The sequence below is a fragment of the Chiloscyllium punctatum genome, chromosome 7, assembly GCF_047496795.1.
Source record: "Chiloscyllium punctatum isolate Juve2018m chromosome 7, sChiPun1.3, whole genome shotgun sequence".
NCBI lineage: Eukaryota > Metazoa > Chordata > Chondrichthyes > Orectolobiformes > Hemiscylliidae > Chiloscyllium > Chiloscyllium punctatum.
This window is the reverse complement of record NC_092745.1, coordinates 61,395,180-61,416,321: the sequence shown is the minus strand read 5'-3', so window position 1 is coordinate 61,416,321 and position 21,142 is coordinate 61,395,180. Positions and strand designations below refer to the sequence as shown.

General features: G+C 40.1%; 1 protein-coding gene and 1 long non-coding RNA gene across 2 annotated transcripts in view; one reads left to right on the top strand and one right to left on the bottom strand.

Moving 5' to 3' along the window:
• The window catches only part of LOC140479712 (kelch-like ECH-associated protein 1), a 71,830-nt gene that overhangs the window by 355 nt on the left and 50,333 nt on the right, over positions 1-21,142 (top strand). The window lies entirely within an intron of this gene.
• Positions 1,073-19,685, bottom strand: LOC140479713 (uncharacterized). Its single transcript, XR_011961101.1, has 3 exons — positions 19,623-19,685; positions 7,655-7,866; positions 1,073-3,448 (listed from the first exon to the last, which is right to left on the bottom strand). It is a non-coding gene; the product is annotated as an uncharacterized lncRNA (long non-coding RNA).

The following is a 21,142-nucleotide window of genomic DNA, read 5'->3' as shown; positions in this document are numbered from 1 at the left end:
CCCAGCTCTTACTGAGATGGTGGGAGTGGTTGGTGTTTGGTAGCAGTTGGTTAAACCTGCTTGGAATGGTGTGTGGGACAGGATAAAGTTTTGGTTCTCCCATAAAGGTATAGAATATTACAGCACATAAGTAAGCCCTTCAGACTATCATCTCACCAAACACTTATCTATTTAATCCCATTTTGAACATTTGTTCGATAGCCTTGTATCTTAATACTTTTTAAATATTGTAACGGTTACCCCTTTACTACCCTTTCAGGCACTGAGTTCCAAACAAAATACCCACCACTTTCTGAATGAAATAAGGTGTCCTTAGTTCCCTTCCAAACCTGCCCTTTATCTTAAATCAGTGGTCTCCAACTTTTTTTAAGCTCAAATACACTTTTTGAATTTAAGTACAACTCAGGATCTATCCAAACATAAATAATTACTCATTTTGTCATCTACTTACCAAGTCTCAGTGTGACACCTGCAAGTGCATATATCTGTCATTACCTTCAGTGTCTTGAAGTCTGGGTTTTAGTTTGAAACTGTCAGTTAGTATACTGTCCATCACATAGGTATTGTGAGGCACATATAATATTTGGACTTGATTATCTTCCTTTGGGAGAATGCTGTCACACTGAGTCAATGTAAGATTTCACATTGAAAGCACAGGATAATTACACACTTGTATTATTTTTCTCTGTTTATGGGTCCCACTAGTCCCCAAAAATATTGTCCCTTGATCAGACTTTCAGCTCAACATCATTTTTGCATAATAATTATCTCCATATCAGTGTCACTGCTTTATAAGACAAACGCCTGATGGGAATTTGGTAGCCTACCCATTATCTACATGAAGGATGGATTTGAGGCAAATATGATGATTTGTTCCATCACACTTAATTTCTGAAATCACTTGTTGAAGTCCTTTGCTAACTTCTCCAGATGTGCACAAACGTTTTCTGAACGGAATCATTTTTCTTTGTCTTTGATTATTTTTCCTGGTATTTTCTTCAGATTCTGGAAGTTCTTTTTACATTGGGAGTGTTAGAAACAAAGTTCAATACAATTTAGACGAGACCACCAAAACTGGAAACAAGACAATTTATTACGAACTTGCAAGTAAGGGCTTCAGTTGCATAAGCAAATGAGCAAATTAGAACTTAGGTTAGTGTACAGTTATACCCTTTGAGCCGAGTGAGGTCATCTCTCCAGACTCCTAATTACCCAATCTCTCTTACTGTGCCAGACCACTGCCCAGCTGTGCTCCACCCTTATTACTTCCCCCTTCCCCAGGTTGGCAACCTTCCTTTCTGTAAGTGCTGACACATACATTTATTTTGTCGACAGTACATCTAGATCTGGTTTAACATTTTGTATCAATTCTGCTGGTACATTCCATCCTCGGACATTTCATTAACTTGTGTCATTTTGTATAGCTCAAGCGTTTCGGTTATCTCAGCTTTTTGCTGAAAGCATAATTTTACAAAAAGAACTTTTTGTTATAGTAATTACACACCAAAGTTCGTATTTAATTAACCACAATTATACACTGAAAAGTCCCTAAATACCTGCAGGGTTAATAGTTCTCTTGCTGTACCCCTTTTCTGTATGCTTTTTCTATATCTGCAAAAACAACACTTTACCCCATTTCTAACAATTCCATTTCTTTTCTTAACCATTTGTTGTTTTTGCAATCTTATTTTCTGCCCTGTTTTCACCCTATGGTGTAGAGGTTCACAATCTAGTCATTTCTGTCCTTCTAAGTTTGTCTTTTTTCAAACTCTAGGAGTAATCTGTTACTCTCTCTTTCTTGCGCTTGTGCTATTGTCATGACCATTATTGGTTGTTGTTGTCCTCCCAAAGACATTACCAGCTTAGTCATTATCCGTTTTAACACATTAAACCAGATCAGTAAACCTACAATTATGAGTAGCACATAAATGTCTAAATTCACTAACCAATTTCCCCACCCGGTCAATCTCCAGTTACCCCATTCCCATCCCCATCCTTCATCTTTTTGGAGTTCATCTCCAATTTGTCTTATATTGTTTATCTTTTTCTTTATTATTTCCGACTTATCTTCCACTATGGAAGAGGTGTCCGGGATGAAGGTGCAGCATTGTTTACCAATCAGAGCACAAGTTCCCCCTTTTTTCGGCCAAAAGATAGTCTAAAGTCATTTGATTTTGTAAAGCTGTTAGTCTCGTGGCAATCATTTCAGTGGTTATGGCCGATATTTGGGATTGAGTTACCCCCATTGCGCCGGCGGTACCATTAATTAAATTTTCAAGGGCGGCCGCCAGTTTCTGTATTTCCACCCCTGCCCTTGTAGTGCCGTAGTTTGGGAGCAGTGTCCACAGTAGATGGTCTTCATCAGAGACCTCTCGGGTCTTACGTCTTATCCCCCCCTCCTTTCCCAGGTTGGGCTCATGCTTTTCTATTCGGAGGTGAGGGACTATATAAGCGAGTTAACAGCAGCCACTCCAACCTTTCTGGTTTTGCGGAAGTGTTTATCACACGCACGTATTTTTCCCCGGGAATAAATGGATAGGCCTTCTGACCGCATACCCAATATGTTCCGTTTAATATTTGGGGAGTGGTCGTGGCAGTGGCTTGACTGGTGTGGACACAAGATGATTTTTCTAGTTGGAAAGGCGCAGCATCATTCTGATTACAGAAACAGGTAGTATTTACTGCTCCTTTCGGTGGGGAAATTCTAAGACTATCAATAGCACCCTGATTTTTCGGAGCTGGCCTTGGGAACCATCCTACAAAGCTATATTTGCTTCTTTCAAATCTCCACTTTGTATTATTTGAACCCACATCAAATTGTTGTACATTGTATACTTTTTTTTTTAGTGAACGGTATTACCGCGGTGGGTATTCCAGATTCGCCATGGTGTGGGACCTCTGCACAGACCCAACAGTCGGCAAGTCCCTTTTGTTCAGCATAATTTTGGCATAGTGAAGTAAAGTGATTTTTCCCATCACCTTGAATAGTTAGTACTACTAACGTTACAATACTATACCAGTACCCGCCCATCTCTAACCCCTGTCTACTGTCCTGCCGATCTGTCTTAATCTTTTAGGCGCCAGAGAGAGGTGAGTCCACACAGCCCTTACAATCAATAACAATATATATATATCAGTAAACGTTAAAAGAGTCTTTTGTCTCAGTTCATTCTTTCTTTCTCAGCTTAACTTCAGAGGGTTGTCTGTAGGATGAGCGTGCAACACCGCCAATGCGGCGTTCACAGGACCTTTAACGTGAGTGTGATGACTCCACCCTTTCTCAGTAGTCCAGATAGCTGTTTCACTAGTTAGGAGGGTTAGGAATGCTCCCTCCCAGCTCGGGTGCAGTTTGGTATCTTTCCAGGTCTTGATCAGGACCCGATTACCCGGTTGTATTCGATGTACTGCAAACTTGAGTGGCGGTGTCTGTACCAACAGGCCTTTACTCCTAAGAATAGACAAAGAAGAACCGAGCGCCACAATATAGTTCTTTAAAAACTTATCATTGAACTCTGATCAGCCGTTAGGCAGTCTTTCAGCCTCGATAATGCTTCCCTCAATCCCGTCTACTACAGTATATTCATTGTGCTTTTTACCCTCAATCATCCGGGAGGACCCGTCAACAAACAACCAAGCTCTCGCATGCAACAGTACGTCTCTTAAGTTCATTCGCACTTTAGCCTAATATTCAGTAATATAAAGGCAGTCATGTTCTGGATTGCCAGGGACAACCCCTCTTTCTCCGCCATAGAAATGCAGCTGGATTCAAGCAACTGTCTGTGACTAACACAAGGTCATCCTGTTCTATTAAGATTGCCTCATATTTCAAGATCCTAGAGTCTGTGAGCCATTGTCCTGCATTCTGATTTAAGAATTCTTTGCCTTTTACTCCAGAAACCTTGAGACCTTTGTTAGTTAATTTAACACCGCTAGGTCTAAAGCTTAGGGTTGATCGTGCTGCTCTCGTATCCACTAAAACCACTGTTTCCTCTCCTTCAGGTCCCACCTTTAAATTTATCAAGGGTTCCCAGTGGGTCTCAGGAGGAGGGAACCCCTGACTCCCCTAATCTTCATCAAAAATCATCAATGATACCACTTCTCTTTGTCATCCTAACCTTGGACATTGTCTTTTAAAATGTCCTGTTTTTCCGCAATAATAACATCCTGCCAGTTGCTTCCTTCCCCTACCATCTGCTCTCTGTCTCTCTTGTCCTCCTCCGTTCTCTGATTCTAACTTTCTCATTGTAATTTCTTCAACTGCTGCAACCATTATTTTAGCTTTTTGTTTTTGTTTCTCCACTTCCTTTTTCACACACACTTTATGTGTCTCATAAAACAGATCTTCTATCTGTTTTTCACTCCAGCCTTCTAATTTCTGTAATTTCTTTTGTATGTCCGGCCATGATTTAGTCACAAATTGGACCTTTAAAAGTCCCTGTGCTACCGGATCATCGGGATTCATTCCCGAATATTTTCTAGTGGCTTCTTTTAATCTCTGTAAAAAGGCTGACGGGGCTTCCTCCTTTTCCTGTCTTACTTCAAAGGCTTTAAAAAAATTCTGAAATTTAGGTGCTGCTTCTTTAATACCCAAAATGACCATTTCTCAAAAGTCCCTCATTTTTCCTCTATCGTGTTCATCCATACTATTCCAACGTGGGTCCACATTGGGGAATTTGTTTGTGGCTGGTGTCACTCCCTCACCCACCAGATGTCTTTTTTTACTCCCTCAGAGCAGCTCTTCTAATCATGCCCCTTTCTTCTCCTGACCGTACCTGATGTGGGGTTCTGACCACTAAGCCTCCCCTAAAAGTAAGTTTCCGACTCTCCTCTACCAATAAGGCTATTGCTACCAATGCCTGCACACACTCTGGCCAGTAATGTAGCTTTCCATTCTTTAATTAACAATGAATTAATGCTGTCATGTTTTAAATTAACCATGAATCAATATGACAGGTCACTGAGAATGTGTGAAGGGATCCTGCCAATTAATATTGATTCAGGCTAACACAATTGAATTATTATAAATATTAATTATTAATTATATTATGTAATTCAGGATGGAAACACAACAAGCGATTAAAACATTTTAAAAACTGTAATCGCGCAGTTCTGTTTGTTTACCAGTCACTTGTGACTTCTCATTCTGTTTCTGTAATTGTTTTGCACGAGCATGTTCATTTTTAAGAACCTCAACAGATTCCATAGCACCTTTTGCAGTTAATTAAATCCCCAGTTTGATGGCAATATCTCGTCATGAACGCAAAACTGATTCTTCATGCCTCTCTGTTGCCATAATCCAATTAACTTTTTTTTCGTTCCCACTCCCTTGGGCTTAAAATTTAAGGATGACCTTGCTGCCCCCGTATTGACTAGGAAAACTACGTCCTCTTTGTAAGGTCCCACCTTTAAATTTATAAAGGGTTTCTGGTGGGTCCCCAGGGTCAGGAACTCCTGACACCACTATTTTTCATCAAGGTTCAGAAACGGCACTGCCTTTACTTCCTTTTTCGGATCTGGATACTCTCCCTTAAAGTAACCTGTCTTTCCACAGTAATAACATCCCACCTGTGGGGATTTCCACTTTGATCCTTGTTCCTGTGTACCAGACCCCTTAACATCTCCTCCCCGATCCTTTCTCCTCACTTTATTTTCAACATGCTGCCCGCCACCATTCCGGTTTCCTTATCATTTTAGTTTTGTCCTTTTCTTTATTACCTCATTAACCGTGGCTTATCATTATTTTTGCCTTCTGTTTCTGCTTCTCATGTTACGTTGCCAGATCAATTGCTGAGCCGATTTAACCAACTGAACAGCTTTAGGGCAACCTAATGGCCATTCCTCATCACCCAATGTTTTGTTTAGACCTTGATTCTTTTAAAGAAATATTGCAATATTTCTTGCTCCCTGTAATCTTAAATACAATTTATCAATTTATTCTTGCTTTTCTTTAAAGCCTGTTCCTAACTATACATTTTGGAATCTTACTTGTAAATATATATTTATGTATTATAAATTCATTTATTCAGTGTTTAATATTCAAAATGCAAAATGCACACAGTTCTCAACTCTGAAATCCACCACAATCACCCGGTTCCAGTCCCCTGATTCAAATCCAAAACTAGTCCTCCCAAGTAGTCCTGACCAGTCATTGCTCAATTACAATGCCATAGGTCGTGAAATAACCAGAGCTGCCTTAAAAGGATTTGTCTATTCAAGTTAAAACTTCAACTGTCCTCCATAAATCGCTTTTATGTAAGGATAAAAAAGATTAGTTAGAAGCTGATAGTAAGGCAGTTATGACCTGTAAAAAGAACATTTTATTTCATAATCTTGCAAAATCCTTAACCTTAAAAGAAATCATGTTAAAATTTCTATAATAGAAATCAGATTCAAAACAGTCCCGGATCTCAAGCTCCAGGGGACATTCAATCACCAACAAACAAATGTGCATTCACACTGAATCACAAAGGGTTAAACTTTCTACTAGCTGTACAGCTCTTTTCTCTCTCTCTCTCACACACACACACACACACACACACACACAGACACCATGTCTCACAGACACTTTGAGTTTCCCGCAACAACTCCTCTAGCTTTTGAATATTTTTCTGGGCATCTGGCCATAAATTAGTTACGAAGTGCACCCTCAGTAGCCCTTCAGCTACTAACCCTTCTGACACGAAGCATAATCTGATTCCTCCTGACTGTAAGGCTGTTTTTCATTGGCATTTTATCATTTGTTTTTTATCCTTTCCTCACGTCCGAGGATTGTACTTCCAATCTCTTAACATTTTTCCTAAAGGACTGTCCATTGGGAAGTGGTCCTCGGACATCCCTCTCATGTCCCCTTCTAAACTTAAATCACTATTTTTATTCCCCATTTCTATGATCGGCCGTTTCTTTGTAACTTAGTTAACCTTACTGAGGTCTGGTGTCACCTTCTTCCACACCCACTTCAGGCTCCTGACCTTCGCGTGGGGGATTTCCCCTCTTAACAACCGGTCTAAAAAGTCTGGGTGATCGAATCAAGTAGACACCTTACTCATCAGATTAATCTTAGCCAATTAAACACTTTTAAGAGTTGCCAATTTCCCATACTTCTCATACGCCCGTACTTCTCGTACGTTCCCGACCACCAAGGCGATACTTAAAGGTCCCTTTTCTTACCTTGGTCTGTGCACAAGAGTTACCTGGTCGAATTCGCGCGCCCTTATCCTGCGGCAATACCCCGGATATATCCACCTGGCAACCGTGACAACTGCTACCCACCCTAGTTGATCGGGTTCGCCTTACCCGGTCGCCCGGATCCCCAGATATATCCAACTGGCACTGGATATATGGAGACATCCACCTGGCAGCAAATACCACTGCCGGTCTCCCGGATGTATCCACCTGGCAGCAACTACTGCTACCAACCCCAGTCGACTGGAACCCCGGTTCCCCAGATCCCCGGATATATCCAACTGGCAGCAACTACCGCTGCCAGCCACCCGGATACATCCACCTGGCAACAGTATCAATGGCTACCCACCCCGGCTGACTGGATTAGCCTATTCCAGTCACCAGCACCCCGGTTCCCCGGATATATCCGAATGGCAGCAAATACCACTACCTACCCTGGTCGCCTGGATAAATATTTTAAGACCTTTCTTACCCGGGTCTTGTGCACACAAGAGTCACCCGACTGAACCCGCCACGTCTGTCCGTCTTGTTTCCAGGGTCTCCCAGTCCAGATCACGCTCGCCCAAAGCCGCCTCAGCAACAAGGGGAAACTAGAGATCGCCGAAATCAGCGAGGTGCATCTTCTCCGTTTCTCCAAGAATGTCGAACGACTGGAGCTTGGGATCCTGGAATGAGCTCTCAAATCTGTTAGAAACAAAATTCAATAAATTTAGACGAGACCACCAAAATTGGAAACGACAATTTATTACGAACTTGCAAGTAAGGGCTTCAGTTGCATAAGCAAATCAGCAAATTAGAACTTAGGTTAGTGTACAGTTATACCCTTTGAGCCGAGTGAGGTCATCTCTCCAGACTCCTAATTACCCAATCTCTCTTACTGTGCCAGACCACTGCCCAGCTGTGCTCCACCCTTATTACTTCCCCCTTCCCCAGGTTGGCAACCTTCCTTTCTGTAAGTGCTGACACATACATTTATTTTGTCGACAGTACATCTAGATCTGGTTTAACATTTTGTATCAATTCTGCTGGTACATTCCATCCTCGGACATTTCATTAACTTGTGTCATTTTGTATAGCTCAAGCGTTTCGGTTATCTCAGCTTTTTGCTGAAAGCATAATTTTACAAAAAGAACTTTTTGTTATAGTAATTACACACCAAAGTTCGTATTTAATTAACCACAATTATACACTGAAAAGTCCCTAAATACCTGCAGGGTTAATAGTTCTCTTGCTGTACCCCTTTTCTGTATGCTTTTTCTATATCTGCAAAAACAACACTTTACCCCATTTCTAACAGGAGGAACACAGGGTAGCTTCAGTTTGAATGCATTCAGGCACTAATCATGTGTGCAATGTCTTTGTTCTTTCTCTGCAGTTCACAGTTTAGGTTATTCAGTTTTGAATGTTATGTCTGGAAGTAATCTGAAGTCAAGGAACCACACGTTGTTTGATTGTTCAGCATTCACTTTATTTAGGAAAATGACTTTTCAGGTATTAGGTCTAAAAATCTTTGCAGGATGTTCTCTCAATTTGACACCTCACGAGGAATAGTTCACACAGGCAGCACAGAGTGCATTGAATAAAAATTTAAATAAGTTGTACCGAAGGGCTTTTGCTTGAATCAAGTTTACAATCACAACAACAACTTTCATTACATGACAAAAGTCCATAACTTTACTTGCTAATGATTGCTGGTGGATTATATAGTGGTAATTGAGGAAAAAAGGAGAAATCAGGTTAATTTCTTTAAAATGTAACAAAGTCCACATTTGTGCCAATTGATTGTAATGGAAAACAGTTTCTCGATTGGGATTTTTTTTCTCAAGCACATACCTTTTGAATTCATTGTAGATGTCTCCACCCCTTGTTCTCTCTTTAAGGGGCAAAATGGTGAGAAAATGTTGCAAGGTCATATTGCGGCTGTACAGGACATTGGTTAGGCCACTGTTGGAATATTGCGTGCAATTCTGGTTTCCTTCCTATCGGAAGGATGTCGTGAAACTTGAAAGGGTTCAGAAATGATTTACAAGGACGCTGCCAGGGTTGGAGGATTTGAGCTATAGGGAGAGGTTGAAAAGGCTGGGGCTATTTTCTCTGGAGCATAGGAGGCTGAGGGGTGACCTCATTGAGGTTTATAAAATCATGAGGGGCATGGATAATTTAAATAGACAAAGTCATTTCATTTGTTTGGGGGAGTTCAGAACTAGAGGGCATAGATTTAGGGTGAGAGGGGAACGATATAAAGGAGACCTAAGGGGCAACGTTTTCATTCAGAGGGTGGTATGTGTATGGAATGAGCTGCCAGATAAAGTGGTGGAGGCTAGTGCAATTGCAACACTTAAAAGGCATCTGGATGGGTATATGAAAAGGAAGGGTTTGGAGCGATATGGGCCGGGTGCTGGCAGGTGGGACTAGATTGGGTTGGGATGTCTGGTCAGCATGGACAAGTTGGACCGAAGGATCTGTTTCCATGCTGTACATCCCTATGACTCTATGAGGTTATGTGCTTCAAAAACATGTGTACAAAAACGATCTGGGCTATGTTGGTCATGTCGCTGGATTTATTGAGCCACAGTGAGAAGCATTCAGTCCTTCAGGTCCTCCTGCAGTTGGTGAAAGAGTCTTTGGACAAAGATTTCCACTCATCCTGCTACAGTGGAAACACCAAGTGACATGCTCTGGATTCCAGTTATTATTTCATTACTTATTATTTGTTGTTGTCTTTAATTAAAGAGTCTGCAGCCACATTATTGCTTCTTTAATTACTAAATCACCTGGGAATGATTTTTTTGTGTTTTGCAGGCCTCATTTTTGCCCCTAATTTAGCGAAAAAAAATGATATGAGCTTTCAGAACACACTACAACTCATCAACTTTCTTTGTCCAAAGCGTGCTGTTCAAAGGAAAATGATCCCTGAATTTACTGTGCATCATTGTGTGGTATTATTCCAAATTCCACTTTTTTCTGATCAATATACATTGGTTATATATAAGGCAAACACCCTTATCATGGAGAGAAATTTATTTTCCAATTCTGCGTGGAAGTTGTACATTTAAAATTTCTTTGTAGATAGCCCAGGTTCATCATTCTTTACTATGTCTTCATCTTGTATATCATGAAGTAATTCCGCTGCTGCTCATGCTACAGGTAGGCCTCTAGATCCACACCTCGAAACATCCAGAACTATTTGGCTGCTTTCAAAGTGTAGAGGGCACAGGATGTCATTTCTTTGGTTACAAGTGGTTTCCATGATCCCTAGTTGGTAAACATTACTTGGATATTGGAAGTGGAACATAGCTGTGAGTCTGCATGCACATGATGAGGCAAATAGGCTGCTATGTTTCTAATACCGTAATATACTGGCTCCACACATCAGTTCCTCATTTCTTATTTATTTGTTTGCATTGCCCCTACAAAATTTGCATTACCCTGCATTAAGTGCCCATCTGGACCAAAGTAAAACATGATGCAACAAGCTGGTACAGTTTAGAGTCATAGAGATGTACAGCATGGAAACAGACCGTTTGGTTCAACCCGTCCATGCTGACCAGATATTCCAACCCAATCTAGTCCCACCTGCCAGCACCCGGCCCATATCCCTCTAAACCCTTCCTATTCATATACCCATCCAAATGCCTCTTAAATGTTGCAATTGTACCAGTCTCCACCACATCCTCTGGCAGCTCATTCCATACACGTACCACCCTCTGTGTGAAAAAGTTGCCCCTTAGGTCTCTTTTATATATTTCCCCTCTCAACCTAAACCTATACCCTCTAGTTCTGGACTCCCTGACCCCAGGGAAAAGACTTTGCCTATTTATCCTATCCATGCCCCTCATAATTTTGTAAACCTCTATAAGGTCACCCCTCAGCCTCTGAAGCTCCAGGGAAAAAAATCCCAGCCTGTTCAGCCGCTCCCTGTAGCTCAGATCCTCCAACCCTGGCAACATCCTTATAAATCTTTTCTGAACCTTTTCAAGTTTCACAACAACTTTCCGTTGGAAGGAGACCAGAATTGCACGCAATATTCCAACAGTGGCCTAACCAGTGTCCTGTACAGCCGCAACATGACCTCCCAACTCCTGTACTCAATACTCTGACCAATAAAGGAAAGCATACCAAACGCCTTCTTCACTATCCTATCTACCTGAGACTCCACTTTCAAGGAGCTATGAACCTGCACTCCAAGGTCTCTTTGTTCAGCAACACTCCTTAGGGCCTTACCATTAAATGTATAAGTCCTGCTAAGATTTGCTTTCCCAAAATGCAGTTTGTCACATTTATCTGAATTAAACTCCATCTGCCACTTCTCAGCCCATTGGCCCATCTGGTCCAGATCCTGTTGTAATCTGAGGTAACCCTCTTCGCTGTCCACTACACCTCCAATTTTGGTGTCATCTGCAAACTTACTCTTATGCTCGCATCCAAATCATTTATGTAACTGACAAAAAGTAGAGGACCCAGCACCGATCCTTGTGGCATTCCACTGGTCACAGGCCTCCAGTCTAACATGAATATCCTCTGTGTGGTCTTAATTTACAGCCTCATGGAATACTAGAGCAGGAATGCCAAATCTCACATTACCTCTATTTCAACTGTTTCTGGTTCCAAATTATTCTATTTGGATCCCAATTGAAATTCCATTCTTTGTGAATGTGATTCACTCATGATCAATTCAAATGTTTCAAATTGTAATCTCCGACCTGATTTTGTTTCCTTTTCAGATTTGGTTTTGGTTTTACTTGGTTGTTTTCTCTTATTTCATGTGTTCAGATAGATGTTCTTCATAATTCTGACATTCACAGTTCTTGGCAATCTTTGTTGTTTCATTCCCTTTGCCCTTGTAACATGCTATTCAATGTTGAATTGACCTTCCTTTCTTTTTCCCACCCTCCCTCCTTTCATTTTTTCCAGACCTATTATGGAATGTTCTGCCCCAGAAGGCTGTGGAGGCCAAGTCTCTGGATACTTTCAAGAAAGAGTTGGATAGAGCTCTTAAGGATAGTGAAATCAAGGGTTATAGCAATAAGGCAGGAACAGGATACTGATTGAGGATGATCAGCCATGACCATAATGAATGGTGGTGCTGGCTCGAAGGGCAGAATGGCCTACTCCTGCACCTATTGTCTATTACACCTGCAACATTTCTAAGTTTTGATGAAAGACCATAGGTCTGAATCATTTAATTTTTTTTCTTTCTACAGATGCTGCCTGACTTGCTGAATATTTACAGCATTTTTTCTTATTTTAGTTCTCCAGCATTTGCAGTATTTTGATTTTGCATTAGTGTTTAGTTAACTGCACCAGTAATTACCTCCTGTTTCCCCATGCCTGCCACTCATCTACAAAACAAGCCAGGAATATAATGTAATATGCTTCACTTGACTGGATGGGTGCAACTTCAACAACTTTCAAGAAATATGACACATCCAAGACAAAGCAGCCCATTTGATCGGCACTCTATCCACAACTTGCCACGTTCAGTCCCTTCAGTAGTAATGCGCATTGGCAGCAGTGTGTGCCACCAGAATATGCACTGCAGTAACTCACCAAGGCTCCTCTAACATCACCTTCCAAACCTGCAATCTTTATTACCCAGAAGGACACGGGCAGCAGAAGCATAGAAGGTAGGACCTCACTGGCCGCCTCCTATTCTTCAAGCTTGGTCTGCCATTCTAGATCACGGCTGGCTATCCATCTCCATATCCCTTCATGTCATTGAGTTAATCTTGGACTTGGATTCATTTGACTTAGTTCCATTCATATATTCCCTCTTTTACTCTCATCGATTGTTCTCATTCTTTTATCTTACTACTTTTCTTCCACCCTTCACACAGAATTTGCAAGTAATTCCTCTTGTTTTATTTGGTTGCAGGACAATAAAATGCAAAAGGTCTGCTTACTCAGATTCTATTGTAGAATGAAACCCTTGCAATAAGCGCCAGTACTAATGGTTTAATGGAAGACAGCTGTGATAGTCTTGTCATGTCTTCAGGCCATAATATATATTTTCTGGAAACAGTTCTCTAGAATTGATAAGGTTAAGGGTGATCTGATCAAAAATCTTCAATATATGAACGGGAAAAGAAAGGGAGGTAAAGAGAACTATTTTCACTGGTTGGGGATTCTAGAACGAGGGAGCATAGTCTGAAAGTTATGGCCAGGTAGTCCAGAAGAGATGTTAGGAAGCACATGTTTGGAATTCCCTTCCATATATGACAGTGGATGCTAGATCAGTTGTTAATTTTAAATCTGAGATAGTTTTTTTTTAAGGGATACAGGCCCAAGGCAGGCATATGCAGTTAGACCACAGAGTAACCAAGATCTCATTGAATGGTTTTGGAACAGGCTCAAGGAGCTGAATGGCCATTAAGGTGGAACTGGAAGACAAAAAGAAATCTGTCATAAATGTTGTTTAGCTTCAAAAAGTGACTTTTCACCACAGTGATGTTGAAGGACTGTACTTCTAAATCAGTTGCAACTGATCATATTTCATGATTTTGAGATTTTAGGTAAGAGCTATTTGAATATCAAGGTAGTTGTCAAAAACAGTAAAATCCCACTATGAAACTGGAAGTGTATTCTTCTCGTTCTTCAACCTGAACTCCAAACCTAATTAATAACTTACTTGGGGCAAGTAAGCCTTTGATATTATTGCGTGAGACCTAGAGGGATGGTATACTTTAATAGATGGGTACTTTCCAATGTGACCAGTTCACAAGCTTTTGCATCAATAATTTTTCTTCATGTTGTGACAATGTGACTGTACTTGCAATTTTCAAAAGCTCAGTCAGGAAGTTCTGAGAAGTCTGGAAGATGTCAAATTTGATTTTGGAATCAGTAGTATATATCAGCTGTGGCATTGTGAATTATCTGCACATGTTTTGCTCGTTGACCATCAAAAATCACAGAAATAAATTGATTTTTTTACTTTGGTCTGAACAAACAAATGATGCTTTCTGTCTTTCAAAGAGAATAAGCAATAAGCATCATGATGGGCAGCAAAATATCTCAATAAAAACATAATTATTAGCCCTGTGACATGTTATTCTTATTTGCAACTTGCATAAAAACACACATATTAAATCATAGGGCATGTTTTTCAACCTATTATATTAATTGAATAGCACAGGAGTTCTTTGATGTTTTGGCCAATATTTATCTTTCACCTCAATATCACATGCAGGTTAACCTGTCATATGTCCCTTCTTGTTGCTGGACCTTACGTTGTGCAAATAGGTTGCCACATTTCCACATTATGACTGAGAGCACTAGGAACATAGTTCATTGACTACAAAGTGCTTTGAGCAAGCCTGAAGTTATGAAAGGCCTTTATATAGATGCAATTTATCCAAGGTAACAAAAGAACTCAGATGAGCTCCAGTGACAGTAAGGTTGAGGAAGGTAGATTCTAAGGTAAAGTTTAAAATCCACAGAAGTGCCTCAGTGTGACCCTTGACAGCTAAGTAGGCAAGTATTTGTAATTGTATAAGCATGAAATTGGTACGATAATCCCAACTCTGCATTACCCTGCATGAAGCAGGTATCTAGGTGGATGATTGTTCAGAAATACTAAAACTTAGATAGCATTTGCTACGTATTTAACCTGTTCAAGAAAAACAGCATGATATCAACCAGCAATCAATTACTGACCTTTTAGTAAGAGCCCAGTAACATGTTCTGAGGTCTACCTAACAAGATTTCCCTCGCTTGCATTAGATGTGGCTATTAAGAATTAAAAATACACCTGAGTTGTTTGCTGGAAAGCAAATGTAAAATGTTTACCATTGGAGACAGTAGTAACAGCATGTGTTTATTGTGATTTCGATTACAGTCTTCGGTGTTCCAGGAAATATAGATTGTACACAGTTATGCTTTAAACTATCAAGCTATTTCAAACATTAAACAGAGTTGGGGTCTTAACGTTAACTCGTCCATATTTCCACTTGAACATAAGATGCATGTAATTCATAGATATGGGCTTTGAAAGATGGAGGATTTCTAAGATATCCAAGAAAACTTGAAGACATAGACAATCTGACAGGATTTGAGATGGAGCAGCTAGACGCTGAAATTCTCTGTGGTTCACATGAATGTAATAGGGAGCTCAAGTTCAGATTGAAAAGACTAAATTTATGAGGGTTTGAAGTAAGGCTGAGAGATTTCCCTCGCTTGCATTAGATGCAGAATCTCTGGAAAAAAGGCATGAATGTGAAAGACAGTTCTGGGATTAAATGTTACCAGGCTGGGAAAGGACAAGCATTGGAGCAAACTTTTAGGAGCAAAGATAATTTTGAAATGGATTTGAGTTTTCTAATATAAAGCATCTTGTGAAATAGGTTTTTGGGTTGTGTTAAAAGTGGTAAACTGTCTTTTCTATTTAAGATATCAGTTGTCTACAAAAATACTGTTTAGTGGTGATTTCAGTCTGAATTTAGTCTGAATTCAGTCTGAATTTTAACAAAATATCAAATTTTATTTTGTCATACTTTTCAGCTATTAACTGCAGTTCAACTGTATTCCTAAACATTCACAATCTCTACAGGGATCATAATAAATGGGGTTTCTTGTGAAATTTTGAATCCACAAGCTGAGATGAATACATTGTGTTTGGGCACAGTTTAATTAAACAAGATTTTAGTGACCTTTGCTGTATTTACTGAAAAATTAAAATGGCTATGTCTCTTGCTGAAGCATTGCTTGAAAAAGACAATTCCTCTTTGGCTTCATTGATCAGTACATTAATTATAGGATCTAGCACGTCATATTTTGGCTGTAGAGGACATTGTTGAGGCCAATTTTAGAGTACTGTGTTCAATACTGGTTGCCCTGCTGTAGGAAGGCTTTGTTAAACTTGAAAGGATTCAGAAAAGATTTACAAGAATGTTGCCGGGAGTTGAGGGTTTGAGCTACAGGGAGAGGCTGAATAGTTTGGAGGATGAGGATTGATCTTTAGAGGTTTATGAAATTGTGACAGGCATAGATAAGGTGAATAGCCAATGTTTGTTTTTCCCAGGGTAGGGAGTTCAAAACTAGAGGGCATAGGTTTAATGTGAGAGAGGAAAGATTTAAAAGGGACTTGAGGGGCAACTTTTTCACGCAGAGGGTGGTGCAAATATGGAATGAGTTGCCAAAGAGGTGGTGGAATGGGTACAATTACAACATTTAACAGACATCTGGACAGGTACATGAATAAGACATCTTTGAGTGAAGACTAATAATTGTGTGTGTGCGCACTGCACGGGCACATGTGTGGGTGGGGATGGTGGGGAGGTGTGATGTGACAGAAATGAAAAGGTAAATGTTCTTTATAATAGTAAAGAAACAGTGTGGAAGATAAAATGATTCAAGGACATTAATATGTCATCTGTAGGAGCGTCTAGTGTGGTTTCAGAAAATCCTAGGCTTTTAACAAACCAATAGCCATCTAATGTATTTATGTTGGGTATAAATTAGAAAGATTAAAAGTTGATCAAAAAGATAAAGGAGATTTATATATGAGGGTGAAATAATTCCAGTTTTTTTTTGATAAAAGGGCCAAAAAGACAAAGGGTTGGCAAAAGGTGTGAACTTATTTCTAGGAAGTTCACCAAATAACAGTTTATGGTTGAAGTGTATTGCTGGAGAGAGTGTACCTGTTCTTATATACAGTGAATTTAAACTGCGTCTTAGTCTGTCGATATGTTATTGTAGTATGGTGTCCTAATTGCTTATTAATGACGCTGACCTTATCTCCAAGAATGATCTAACTGGAAGTGCCGGCAGATATTTCCATCGCATCCAATTAAGTGGATATAAAGAGGAATACATAAGCCTGATCAATGACCTTGGAAGAACGTATACTTGTCTCTGACCCTGATGTAAAGGACAATTGGTTGAGTGCTCAAAAAATCAAAAACTCAACATCTGAAACTGAAAAGGTTCTAAAGCCTAAGTCTGATTACAAAAGGATTGTTCTCAAGCAGTCCCTTGAGACTGAGGTTGACTTTCTTTTGCTTTTGGGATTATAGGTCTTGAGGTGACTAAATAAGGTTGATGCTGGGATGCATACACACTACCACAAGTTGGGTAGCTGGCTTCGACAAGGATGCTGGGTGAGATGCTCTGGTCTTTGCATGCTCCACTCCTGTTTGTATTCGGTTTCCACTTGGGCCAGTTGGAGATGTTTGGAACCTGTGCAAATGTTTCTTCTCCAATTTGGATAGTCTTGGGAAACAGGTAATGGAGATATTACATTTTTTCAGGGAGATTTGAAGGATGTCCTTGAAACCTTTGCGTTCCAGTAACCGTGTGCCATGACAAAGCTCAAAGTAGAGCTTTTGGAAGCTTTGTGTACTGACTCAAGTCCACTGATCTGGATGCTACATTCTTCTTATCCACTTCAATGGATGACATGGAACTATCTGAAGGCTGGACGTTAGTCTCCAGTTAGATCATTCTCTGAGATAAGATCAACCTTATTAATAGGTAATTTGGGCACCACTAAATCAATAGCAGACCCGCAGAGCAAAGCACAATTTAAATTCACTTTACGCAATAGAACTGTTATAGAACTTTTGACAAGCATGTTGATGTGGCATTCCCAATGCAGCTGAATGATAAAAAACAGACTTTGAATTCTGGAGATTTTGGCCTGTGAGGGCATCCTGACATTAGAGCACCTATCCTGCCAGTGGATTTGCAGGAGTTTTGAAAAGCATTACTAGTGAGATTTTTTTAAAAGGGATTTGAGATATTTGCTGCATATTGTCCATGTTTTCAACATATACCGAAGGAGAAATAGCACTATTGCCCTTGTTGACCATGAGCTCGTCGCCAAGTTTGAGATCTTTGTCATCAAAACTCTGTTCTTCCAAAAGGCAAATGCAGTGCAGGCACACTGGACGCAAAGTTGAATTTCATTATCAATGTCAACCGCATAGTAATAAAAAGTAATCTATACTGTCCAGTGGCTCACTGGATCTTGTTAGTTAGGGGTCAGTGTCGTGTGGTGGGACCAAGCTTAAAGGGTGTTTAGCCTAAACCCTCCAAGCATCATCTGTAATTTGCATCTTGAATACAGTTGCTGGAAAAGCGCATTGTGCTTCTGAAGAAGGGCTTATGTCCGAAACGTCAATTCTCCTGCTCCTTTGATGCTGCCTGACCTGCTGCGCTTTTCCAGCAACACATTTTTCAGCTCTGATCTCCAGCATCTGTAGTCCTCACTTTCTCCATCTTGAATACAGTGGTTAGGGTGATTTCAGGACTGGAGGAAATGCAGGCTCTTTAGTTTCCCTTCTGTAGAGAAGCTCATATGGGTTGGAGTGTTGCAGTGAGAAAGTTGAAGAAGAGCATTGATGGGATGACACAGCCTTAATTGAACCACTGCACTTTGGATCTGCGGTTAATCATTTAGCAAGAATCACAGCTTGCATATACTGCACAGCAAGTTGAAGATGGTCACAAGTTTCTCTGCAGGCATCCTAATTTGAGGAGAATCTCCACAACTACTCCTGGTTGAGAGAGTGAAAGGACTTTGTGAAGTTGAAGATGGCCATGTGTAGAGGTTACTGCTGCCCTCTGCATTTTATTGGATTTGGCTTGATGTGATAATCATTTTGATGGACAGAATCCTCGTCATAATAGAAGCTGTTCAGTAACAGGGAGATGGCAGAGTGACCCCTCTGCAGTTACCATAATCAGGTTTATCTTTTTTGAAAATGGTCATAATTATGACATGTTGGAAATTCACTGGCATATTCTCCCATATACAGATGTCATCATGTATTCATGCCAATGATGGTTTTCATCGCACTGAAACATATTTCCCACGCTCTTTCCACCCACCATCTGTTCTTTAGATTTTTTTTGGTTGGACCATGGCCTGTATTTCTTTCTAGAATGGCTTTATTTCCTTGGAGATTTGATGGCGCTTTCATTTCAGGAATATCTTTCAATTCAGGAGCGCCTGGATCTCCTGGTCATTGCCATGTAACCAATGGTAGCGAAACCTGAATTCTCCCCGCAGGTAGAGTTTGAGATAGATTTGAATGCACACCGAGCAATTCTATAATTCCTGTTGGTTGAGTATCAGCAAGTTGTTGTGAGAGACAGACAATAGGTCTTTTTTTTTTGGCGAGTTGCTGAATCCATTGTGTTACGACACGGCGATAAACCATTGTGCTAATTAAACCAAACCAACAGAAAAACTTACCTCTATTAAATCTATTAAAGTATGAGTGACAGAGAACTACCTAAATTCCACTGTTTAAAGAAAAAAATAACAACTTTATTCTTTAACTCTTAAAGTGAACATTAAGCAACAACTATTTACAATTCTAAGCCTGCTTTGTCTTAAGGACTTGTTATCTACCTCCCACTTGATAACAATATATTGATCCAATAAAGCCCCTATTAAATTTATAGCAAATCAATTTTCAAAACCAGACAGTGGCTGTCACCTTTGGGTGTCGATGCTCCTCTGTTCGTAGATCTCCCTGGGTTGTCTTTGGTCTTCTGCTGCTCAGATTTTTCATATGAAAACCTTTTAGAAAGAGTGTTGAATAGTTTTGGAATGGTTTTCCATGGTAAATTATGGCATTGTTTCAAAGTCCATACTTGGCTGGACTTTGTATGCAATACACCAATGTGGAATAGCTCTCAGACATCCTGAGCAACATGAAAATGTTTGATGCAGTTGTGACATGTTTGATATGAATCACTATAAAAGGGAGTGAAATTGAAATAATTTACTGCAGATGGAAGTAGAGTTGGGACCAGTCAGGCAAAAGTGAGGACTGTAGATGCTGAAGATTAGAGTCAAGAGTGTGGTGCTGGAAAAGCACAGCAGATCAGGCAGCATCCGAGGAGAGGAGAATTGACATTTTGGGCAAAAGCCCGTCATCAGGAAAGTCAGTCTGACTCAATCCTACAATCAATACCAGACTGATGAGGCCAGTTGGGGACTCTAAGTGTTACAGTGTTTTTGGTTTAGAGAGATCTTCAGTTACAAAGGGTCAGGAACAGAAAACATTACATTTGGATGAGCCACTGGAAGGATCAACCGTGTGGAGGATTTTAAGTTATCAGCCAAATCTGAGGTGTAGTACTGCTGAAAGACTAAGGTAATGTATGAATAAGAACCAGTTTAATTCAGGTTTAGGCCTGAATTAAGTAGGTTTGGGTAAAAACTTAAGGTTTTGTTAAAATATTATTTTGTAATACATTGTGATGTCTTATGTTTTGGGTGGGAGCCACCCAATCAAGGTGTTGTGTCATTTAGACCAATTTAAGATGTCTTACGTCATGATATGAGGAGATTTATTTTAATAAGTTTGTGGTTGAGCAAAGTTCTGTATCTGTGAGATATTGTTCTTTATTAAATTCAAAAGTCCAAGAACTATATTGTAAGAAGAGAACAAACAACTGTGGAGCTGGTCATAGGTCCGCGCCCACCCCAATTCTGACTAGTTTAACTCTGGTTCTTAATTATGACATCTTGGGAATCCATTGGCACATTCTCCCACTTTCAGATGTGTTAATGCATTCATAGCAAGAGTGTTCCAGCTGTTGGACAGCCTTCTCAACCTCAAATCAGGTTGGTATTGTGCTGAGGTGATAGCAGGTAGCATGGATGTGGTCAAGGGTGCTTATTTCAAGGACAGAGTCTCTGCTAAGAGAATATTCAAAGTGCTCCTTTTAATGACTGCTGACTTTCTCTCTGCTCTTGATGAGTGTCATTTTGTTCTTAGTTCTTACAGCATGCAGACCGCAGAGATCTATGCAGTGAAGGAACCCATTGCGCTTGTGAAAGAGGAGTTCAGCATTATTTATACTCACTAGGGAAAGTTACTTAAAACAATCAAGGAATTGTCAAAAAAAATTATTTTTAAAAAATGATAATTAACATAATTTAAATGAAACTTTTAAAGTAGCAATGGAGAATTATACTGTTCTCCCTAAACCAGAGATAGATGATTTA